Genomic DNA, 10,652 nt, shown 5'->3' with positions numbered 1-10,652 from the left:
GTCACTGACCATGCAGTAAATGAAAGGTTCTTAGAAGGAAGAGATTATTCCATGTTCTGACAAGTAGCATAAATCCAACTGATAGCTAGCTGGATCTAAAGAAAAGGTTTTGAAGGATGTGGGATCAGGCTGAGTAAATGTAATTGAATTGTTTCCCTGTGGAGTGTAAAGGCTGAAATGGATTGTACGGGCCAAGTGGTCTTCTCTCATTGTTTCAGGTCAGTTTAAAGAGTTGTCAACGACCAAGGAAGAAATTTGGCTTTTGTGTCACTTCTGGTGCTAGTTTAACTATATCAGTTAATGTTGGTTCCCTGCTCCTTCCCCATTTTCCTAAATGTTTCTCTTCCATGTTTTATATAATTCTCCCTGGAATGTCACGATGCAATTCACTTTACAGATGTGTTAACATTTTCTGTAGTGAATGACTATCTGCATGGTAAATATTTCCCTAACCCAGTCACACTCTTCCTGTTCTGACTTTACCAAGGCAACCCATTTTTTCCATCATGTTTTGAGTACTCTGGGTTTTGAGCTTCTTCTGGAACAAGGACCGAAGAATCCTACGTCAGAAATTGGCTACAAACAATGTTGGAATTGGGCTGGTGTTTGGGGGTTAAGAATCACCACAGCTTGAAGACCCCACAGGATATCAACTTAGTTTTAAAATGCTCAAATTTAAGTTTGTTGCATTGATCCTAACTTGCTGATTCACCCAAAGAGGAAGTAATCTATCATTATTGACTCTGCAAACCTAGTCATCACTTTGGGCACTTTTTTGGACCCCTTGTATCACTTACATTTTAAACAAAACCTCCTGTCTCCTGCAACACACAGTCACCCTTGCTGCATCTGTCACAAGAGGAAGCCATATTGCTACTTGAGCCAGCAACATATGAACAGGATGCCTTTCAATACATTCCATGGTTTACCTAACCTTTCTTTGATCAAGTTCCCAAAATAGATGCACAAAATTATGAAAACTGTGACTAAATCACATTTTGAGCCAGACTATTCATCACATCTTTATAGCCTCTGCTGTAACAGTAGTCTGCAACTCTGTCACGCTCTATTTCCCAGCTCTGGCATAATCAGAAATATGTGGTACTATTTACTCTAAGCCCATGGACAAAGTATTGGAAGATGAGCAACTCTGAGATTGACTCTCAGGAACAGCAATAGTTTGACTAAGTAAACAGCATCCATGCACTTCTGATTTTCACTCCAGTCACTCAGCCATTTTCCTTTCTGTCAGGCAATTTTATCTTTTACATAAGAACATAAACAATAATGAGCAGAGCAGGCTATTCAGCTTTTGAGGGTGAAAGTGAGGACTGCAGATGCTGGAGATCAGAGTCTAGATTAGAGTGGTGCTGGAAAAGCACAGCAGGTTAGGCAGCATCCGAGGAGCTGGAGAATTGATGTTTCAGGCAAAAGCCCTTCATCAGCTTTTCAGCCCACTCTTCCAGTCACAGAAACATAGAAGATAGGAGTAGGCCATTTGACTCCTCAAGCCTGTTTTGCCATTCAATATGATAATGGTTGATCATCAGGCTCAATACCCAAATCCCACCTTTCCCTATATTCCTCGATTTCTTTATCCACAAGAGCTCTATTTACTTCCTAGAAAACAATGCTTTGGCCACAACCACTTTCTGTGGCAGAGAATTGCAATGGCTCACCATGATCTTGACTCATTTTTAAAAAATGTGATTCCTGATTCTGGACTCGACCACCATTGGGAAACATCCTCCCTGCCTCTAAATCTGTTTAGTCCTGTTTAAATGTATAGGTTTCTGTGAGACTGCCCTCATTCTTCTAACTTCAAATGAATACAATCCTAGGCAAAAACAATGACTGCAGATTCTGGAAACCAGATTCTGGATTAGTGTTGCTGGAAGAACACAGCAGTTCAGACAGCATCCGAGGAGCAGTAAAATCCGAGGAGCAGTTTCGGGCACCAACTCAATCTCCCTTCACACATCAGTCCTGCCAACCCAGGAATCAATTTGGTAAACCCTTGCTGCACTCCCTCAATACATCCTTTCTCAGATAAGGAGACCAAAATAGCACACACTATTCCAGGTCCAACCTCCCCAATGCCCTGATTGATCGCAAATAGATATCCTTGTTTCTGTACTTGAATCCTGTCACTATGAAGGCCAACGTATAGCTTGCCTTCTTTACTGTCAGCTGCACCTGCATGCTTTCAGCAGTTTGTGACACCAGGGTCTCGTTGAACATTCATCTCTATCTTCCTTCCTAGTTTTGCCATGAATGTGCTATGAAACCTCATAATTATCCACATTAAACTACATCTGTTGTGTATTTGCCCACTCACTCAGCCTGTCCACATCACACTACAATTTCTCACAGCTCACTCTTCCACCCAGCTTTGTCATCTGCAAGTTTTTGGATATTACATTGGGTTCCCTGATTAATAATTAAACATATATAATGAATAGCTGAATTCTAGTACAGACCATAGTACCCCACTGCTATTCAGAAAAAAAATCCAATTATTCCTACTGTTTGTTTCCTGTCTGCAAAACGATTTTCTCTCCATTTCAATACATTGCCCTGAGTCCCATACCCTTTAATTTTGCACATTAATCTCTTGCATGACTTTGTTGAAAGTATCTGAAAGTCCAAATAAACCACAACCACTGGCTCCTTGATCAACTCTACTAGTTACATCCTCAAAGTACACTTGTTAACTGTGAGTTTGTAAATCCATGCTGAATGTATCTGATTCTACCACTGTTTTTTGAGTTTTCTGCTATAAAATCCTTGATAATGGTCTTTAGTATCATCCCCACTGCTGACATAAGACTCATTTGTCTTTAATTCCCTGTTTTCTTTCCACCTCACCTTTTTAAAAGTGGAGTTGCATTAGCTACTTTCCAATCTGTAGGAATTGTTCCAGAGTTTAAAGAATTTTGGACAATGACCACCAATGACTCCACTATGCCTAAGGCCACTTCCTTATGTAGTCTGGAGTAGAATATCAGGCCCTAGAGATTTATCAGCCTTCAATCCCATCGATTTCTCTATTTCTCTACTAATACAGAATTGTTTCAGTTCCTCTCACTAAATCCCATGATAGGATAGTGAAGAAGGTGTTTGGTATGCTTTCCTTTATTGGTCAGAGTATTGAGTACAGGAGTTGGGAGGTCATGTTGCGGCTGTACAGGACATTGGTTAGGCCATTGTTGGAATATTGCGTGCAATTCTGGTCTCCTTTCTATCGGAAAGATGTTGTGAAACTTGAAAGGGTTCAGAAAATATTTACAAGGATGTTGCCAGGTTGGAAGATTTGAGCTATAGGGAGAGGCTGAACAGGCTGGGGCTGTTTTCCCTGGAGCATCAGAGGCTGAGGGATGACCTTATAGAGGTTTACAAAATTATGAGGGGCTTGGATAGGATAAATAGACAAAATCTTTTCCCTGGGGTCAGGGAGTCAAGAACTAGAGGGCATAGGTTTAGGGTGAGAGGGGAAAGATATAAAAGAGATCTAAGGGGCATCTTTTTCACGCAGAGGGTGGTATGTGTATGGAATGAGCTGCCAGAGGATGTGGTGGAGGCTGGTACAATTGCAACATTTAAAAGGCATTTGGATGGGTAAATGAATAGGAAGGGTTTGGAGGGATATGGGCCGGGTGCTGGCAGGTGGGACTAGATTGGGTTAGGATATCTGGTCGGCATGGACAGGTTGGACCGAAGGATCTGTTTCAATGCTGTACATCTCTATGACTCCATACTAGATCATGGTGCATGTTATCAACCTTGACACTGTTTTCCTGCCCACCCCTGTGTATCTGTTATAATTTTGAAGAAATCTGTTGATCTCTGCCTTAAATACACTCAATGATTGATTTTCTACAGCTCTTTGAAGAATTATAAAAATTCATCACTGAGTGAAGAAATGCCTTCTCATCTCAGTCTGAAATGGACAACCCATTATTCTGATCCTGCTCCCTGTGATTCTAGATGCTGTCTTCATTCAGGGGAAATATTCTTTCTGTATCTACCCTGTCAATCCCTATAAGACTTCTGTATGATTAAATGAGATCACCTTTCATTCTTTGAAATTCGAGAAAATTAGGTCCATTCTGAGGCCAAAAATGTACATAATGCTCCAGATGCAGTCTCACCAAGGCTCTATACAATTACAGTAACACCATCAGGTTTAATCTTTGCACCAAGGAGTTAAATTCCAGTTTAACAGTTTAAAAAAATCTAAATTCTGTTTGTCTAATCCTTGATGATTTCTTCAAAAGATTAATTAGACCTCTCCTTTGTGAGTGGATTTGTTGGTCAGCCTACACAATGAGCAGAAAAGTAGAGTTCAGGTAAGGGTCAGATCAACCATGACCTTATTGGAGGGTGAAACAGGCCCAATGAGCTCAATAGCAGAAATAAATAACAATTCCACACACCGCATATCACTATAGATAAAGTGAATAAATATGCAATTACTTCACAGCTGTAGGGGAATCTACAGTTCACTGAACATGCCCCATTGCTTAGCCTCAGAAGAAGACATAAAAAGCATCCCCAAGTACAGTGAGGTGAAAAGAGAGACAGCAACTTAGAATGATCAAAACTTAGAGAAAAAACAGATATCTCACAATGTTTGTATAGAGTGCCAGGAAATCTAGGTTCACTCATTGCGTGTTTGTGGATTGGTGAGGAAGAGAAGTGGAGTGTGAAAGTGGTGAAGTCTTACCAGAACTATACTGAATGTTGGTGACACTGCATCAGAAGCACTCTGTACGGTTTTGGTCTCCATTCTTAAAGATTGATGGAGTTTCATTGGATGCAGTTCAGAGAAGGTTCACTTGGACGCTTCCTGCGATGAAGAAATTGACTTATGAGGAAAGGTTGAGCAGGTTGGGCCTAATCTTAATGAAGTTAAAAGAATAAGCGGTGACCTTGTAAAAACAAGGTTCTGAGGGTATTTGGCAGGGTGAATGCTGAGGGAATGTCTCTCCTCATGGAGGAATCCAGAACTAAGACACAATTTCAAAATAAGGGATCTCTCATTTAATACCAAGATGAAAAATTTTTCTTGGGTGGTCAGTCTTTGGAATTCTTTTACGTAAAGAGCAGTGGAAGCTGCGTTGTAAGTATATTTGAGGTAGAGTTACACAGAATTTTAATCAGCAAGGAAGTCAAGTGTTATGTGGACAGGCAGGATAGTGCCACAGTTAGATCAGCCATGATCTGGTGGGTGGATGGCTTTGGCAGGTTGAATATGTTGGTAGAACTGGTGTTGCAATTTGAGCAGGTTCCAGCAGATGGCAATGTGTGTCCAGCCACAGTTTCTAGTGAGGAGGAAGTGAAAATCCATTCTTCGTTTAACAGTTATTTAAAACCATGATGGCATTCTAAAACCACTTTATATTTATGTACAATTATACTTTCTATTCCAATGGATAGCACAGAACCAATAGCAAAATGGTTATATACATGGTGTAGGCAACTAGAGAAATTGAATAAGGTTAGCACTGCCTTCTCGCAGCGCCAGGGACCCGGGTTCTTGGGTGACTGTGTGGAGTTTGCACATTCTTCCCGTGTCTGCGTGGGTTTTCTCCGGGTGCTCTGGTTTCCTCTCACAGTCCAAAGATGTTGAGGTCAGCTGAATTGGCCATGCTAAATTGTCCAGAGTGTGTTAGGTTTGTTAGAGGGAAATGGGTCTGGGTGGGTTGCTCTTCGGAGGTTGTGTAGACGTGTTGAGCCAAATAGCCTGTTTCCACACTGTAAGGAATCTAATCAAATAGGCATGGGAGTAGACCATTTAGCCCCCTGAGCCAGCCCCAATATTCTATAAGATCATGGCTGATCTGTCCAAGGCCTGAACTCCTTTTTTGTGCCAGCTCTTCATAGCACTTGATCCCTCAATGTTTCAAAGATCTATGAACATTTAGCCTCCATAAATAGGGAAAAGAATTCCAGACATTCATTACCCTCAGGAAGAAGAAATTCCTTAGCATCTCAGTGTTAAATAAAATCCCCTAGTTCTGTAACCAAATTCTCTGGTTCAAGATTCCCCACTAGTGGAAACATCTTCTCAACATCAATCATGTGAAGTCCCCTCAGAATCTTGATTGTTTCAATTGTTTTGAAATTCCACTCTGTCAGATCAATGTCATTATCTGCAGCAAAAGAGCAATGGTCCTGGCACTGACCATTGGGAAAGCCACCGCCTACCATGTTCTAGTCCAAACAATAACTATTTACCACCTCTCATTGCTTTCTATCTTCAGTCAACTTATCAACAAATTAGACACTATCCCATCTATTCCATGAGCCTTGCTTTTGCTAATCAGAATCTTATATAGTGATTATGCCACTATCACTACTACAGCTGCAATATTTACTGTATTCCATGCAATTGACAACAAATTCAACAGAAAGGCTGAATAGGCTGGGACATTTTCAGTGAAGCATAGGAGGTTGAGAGATGACCATATAGAGGTTTAGAAAATCACGAAACCTACAGGTAGAATGGAAGATTTCATGATTGGCGACATAATTTTAAGGTTAGAGGAGAGAGATTTTAAAAAAGACATAAGGGGCAAATTCTTTACACAGCGTGGTTTGCGTGTGAAATGAACTTCCTGAGGAAGTGGTGGAGGTGGGCACAGTTACAACATTTTAAAGACACTTTGATAAGTACATGAATAGGAAAGGTTTGGAGGGATTTGGGCCAGGAGCAGGCAGGTGGGACTGGTCTAATTTGTGATTGTTAGGCATGGTCTGGTTGGACCAAATGGTCTGTTTCCGTGCTGTATGACTCTGAGGTACTTTCTAAATCACTTTATTAAAATCCATATAGAGAACACCCACCATATTTCCTTCACCACCTTCTCTGTTACCTCATCACAACATTAAGTTAGATTAGTCAATTAACAGAAACTTATCTGAGTGCTTGATGATGTTTTCCCTGATAATTGTTACAAAAACTTATCCACTGTAGATGTTAAACCAAGTGACCTGCAGTTGTTGGAAGTCGTCTTGCTTCCTTTCTTGAGTGTGATTGTAAAATTTCCACTTTCCAATCCTCTGAAACCTCTCCCTTATCTAGATCGTAAGACTCTTGGAGTTTTGTAGAGAGTGATGGGCTCACAAAGAAATTCAGCGTTTTTAAAAATTATTTGTGCTTGCAATGTGGGCATCACTTGTTGAAAGGTAAGGATTGGTAAAGATGAGGTCAAGTATGTGAGTCAGCGATGTAGCATATGTTGAAGGTGATGACATTGCCAGTGTTGTTGCTGAAAGGAATGGCTTTGGCACATGCACAGCAAGTTCTGGAGCAGAAATCTTCAGTACTATCACTGGGAAGTTGTCATTGCCTCCCACTGTTTCTTGATAACATGTGGAGTGAATTGAATTGACTGAAGACTGGCATTGTATGCTGGGGACCACTGGAGAAGGCCAAGATGGATAATCCACTCAGCACTTATACAGTCATAGTTAGAGGTGATACAGCATGGAAATAGATCTTTTGGTCCACTCCTACATGTTGATCAGAAATCCTAACCTGAACTAGTCCCATTTGCCTGAGTTTGGCACATATCCTTCCAAACATTTCCTATTTATGTACTTGTCTAAATTTCTTTTAAATGTTGTAACTGTACCTGGCTCAACCACTACTTCTGGCTGAAGATTGTTACGGATGCTTCAGCCTTATCTTTTGCATTGATGTGTTGGGCTCTTCCATCATTAAGGATGGGGATATTTATGGAACCTCCTCCTCCAATGAGTTGATTTATTGTCCACTATCATTCACTACTGGATGTGGCAGTTCTGCAGAGCTTAGATATGATCCATTTGCTATGTACCTGCTTAGCTGTGTCTATCACTTGCTGCTTATGCTTTTTTGGTGTGCAGGTAATCCCATTTGGTAGCTTCACCAGGTTAACACCTCATTTTTCACTAGACCCTGTGCTGTTTCTAGCATGCTCTCCTTCACTTTTCATTGAACAAGGGTTGATCCCCTGACTTAGTGTTAAAGGTTGATTGGGGAATATGTCAGACCATGAGGTTGCAAGTTGTGTTGGAGTACGATTCTGCTACTGATGATGGACTATGTCTAGTCTTGTGTTTCTAGATCTGTTTTGAAGTCTGTCCTAATTAGTAGGGTGATAGTGCCACACGAGGAGAAAGTGAGGTCTGCAGATGCTGGAGATCAAAGTTGAAACTTTATTGCTGGAACAGCACAGCAGGTCAGGCAGCATCCAGGGAACAGGAGATTCGACGTTTCGGGCACAGGCCCTTCTTCAGGAATGTTGTGCCACACAACATGATGTAAGGTTTATCAAGGTGAAGGTGGTACTTTGTCCTAATAGGACTGTCCAGTGGTCATTCATACCAATATAATCATGGACAGATGTATCTGCAGCTGGTGGATTGGTAAGGATGAGGTCAAATATGTTTTTCCCTCTTGTTGATTCCCTCACTACCTGGTGCAGATCAAGTCTAGCGGCTGTATCCTTTAGGACCCGAAATGCTTGATCAGTAGCGCTGCTGCCAAGCTACTCTTGGTGGTGGACGTATAAAATCCCTCACCCAGAGTACATTTCACCTTTGCCACCCTCAGTGCTTCCTCCAAGTATTGTTCAACATGGAGGAGAACTGATTCATCAGCCAAGGGAGGACGGTACAGAGTAATGAGGAGGTCTTCTTGCCTGTGTTTAACCTGATGCATGAGACCTCATGGGGTCCAGTGGTATTGTTGAGGACTGTAAGGGCAACCACTTCCCAACTGTATACCACTGTGCTGCCATCTCTGCTGTGTCTGTCCTGCCAGTGGAATAGCATCACCCAGGAATGGTGGTGTTGGCTGGGATATTGTATGTGGAGTATGGTTCGGTGAGTATGATGACATTAGGCTGTTATAGAATCATAGAGTCAGAGTCACACAGCATGGTAACAGACTCTTTGGTCCAACCAATCCATGCTGACCCTAATCCCAAACTAAAGTTAGCCCATATCCCTTCAAACATTTCTTATTCATGTACTTGACGAAATGTCTTTTAAATATTCTAACTGTACCCGCATCCACCACTTCCTCTGGAAGTTTATTCCACACACAAACCAGTCTCTGTGCAAAAAAAATTGCTCATGTATTTTTAAAATCCTTCTTCTCTACCATTCATCTCATCAGTTTATAAACCAATATAAGGTCACCTCTCAATCTCTTACACTCCAGTGAAAAATGTCCCAGCCTATCCAGCCTCTCATAATTCAAACCCTCCATTCCCGACAACATCTGGTAAATCTCTTCTGAACCCTTCCAGCTTAATAATATCAGGGTGACTAGAACTGGACACAGTATTCCAGAAGAGGCCTCTTGTACAACCTCAACATAATTCCTGTACTCAAAGGTCTGACCAATGAAGGCAAGTGCGCCTTCTTAACCACGCCTTCTATATATGATGCAAACCTCAAAGAATTCTGTACCTGAACCTCTAGGTCTCTTTGTTCTACAACACTACCCAAGGCTGTACTTTTAATTGTGTAAGTCCTGCCCTTGTTTGTTTTATCGAGATGAAATATCTGTCATTTATCCAAATTAAACTCCACCTGCCACTCTTCAACCCATTGATCCAATTGGTCAAGATCCCTTTGTAATCTTAGATAACCTTCTTCACTGTCTACTGTACCACCAATTTTGCTGTCATCTCCAAACTTACTAAGCCTGCCTTCTGTATTCTCATGTAAGTCATTTATATGAATGACAAACAAAAGTTCACACAGCACCAATCCCTGTTGAACACCATTCCAGTCAGCCTGCAGTCCAAAACCCAAACCTCTAACTCTCTCTCTCTTTCTCCTGCTGTTAAGCTAGCTTTGTATCCAATTGATAAGCTCACCCTGAATCTCATGATCGAACTTTACTAGTTAGTCTACTATGTGGAATCTTGTCAAAGGCTTTACTGAAGTCCAAGTAACGTTAACTACTCTGCCATCATCAATCTTATAAGATCATAAGACCATAGGAGTGGAAATTAGGCCATTCAGCCCATTGAGTCTGCTCCTCCATTCAATCATGGCTAATAGGTTTCTCAATCCCATTCTCCCGCTTTCTTCCCATAAACTTCATCCCCTTGATACTCAAGAACCTATCTATCTCAGTCTTAACTATACTCAATGACCTGGCCTCCCAGCCTTCTGTGGCGATGAATTCCATAGATTCACCACTCTCTGGCTGAAGAAGTTTCTGCTTATCTCTGTTCTATTTTCTAAGACCTCCAGCACATCCTTTTCTGTAATGTGAACAGTTTTCAACAGTTTTTTCAAAATATTACATCCCCAAGTTGTCACCTCCATTTCTTTCTCCACAGTAAAAATTGACCCAAAATAATAATTTACTATCTTCCCATCTTCTGAGGTTTAACACAAAGACTACCTCTTTGATTTTTAAGCAGCTCTAATCTCTCTCTAGTTGCTCTCTTGCTCCTAATGTATTTGTAAAATCTCTTTGTATTATCCTTAATCTAATTTGCCAAGGCTATCTCATGTTGCTTGACTAGCCTGTGAACAGCTCTATGAATTTTAGCACAAGCCCCTAATTGTTCACAGGGAGGATTGAAAAGTGAAGGTTCTCAATCAGGCCGTGTTTAGAAATTAGGGGCTTACAGTGGATC

At 41.2% G+C, this 10,652-nt stretch overlaps 1 protein-coding gene across 6 annotated transcripts in view; it reads right to left on the bottom strand.

The window, feature by feature from the left end:
• Positions 1 to 10,652, bottom strand: part of tecta (tectorin alpha) — a 269,171-nt gene that overhangs the window by 141,472 nt on the left and 117,047 nt on the right. The window lies entirely within an intron of this gene.

This window comes from Chiloscyllium plagiosum, unplaced genomic scaffold, assembly GCF_037043375.1.
Source record: "Chiloscyllium plagiosum isolate Xiang-an unplaced genomic scaffold, Cpla_swu_hap1 HiC_scaffold_29, whole genome shotgun sequence".
Lineage (NCBI taxonomy): Eukaryota > Metazoa > Chordata > Chondrichthyes > Orectolobiformes > Hemiscylliidae > Chiloscyllium > Chiloscyllium plagiosum.
The sequence above is the reverse complement of the archived record's forward strand: the minus strand, read 5'-3'. Positions and strand labels throughout refer to the sequence as shown.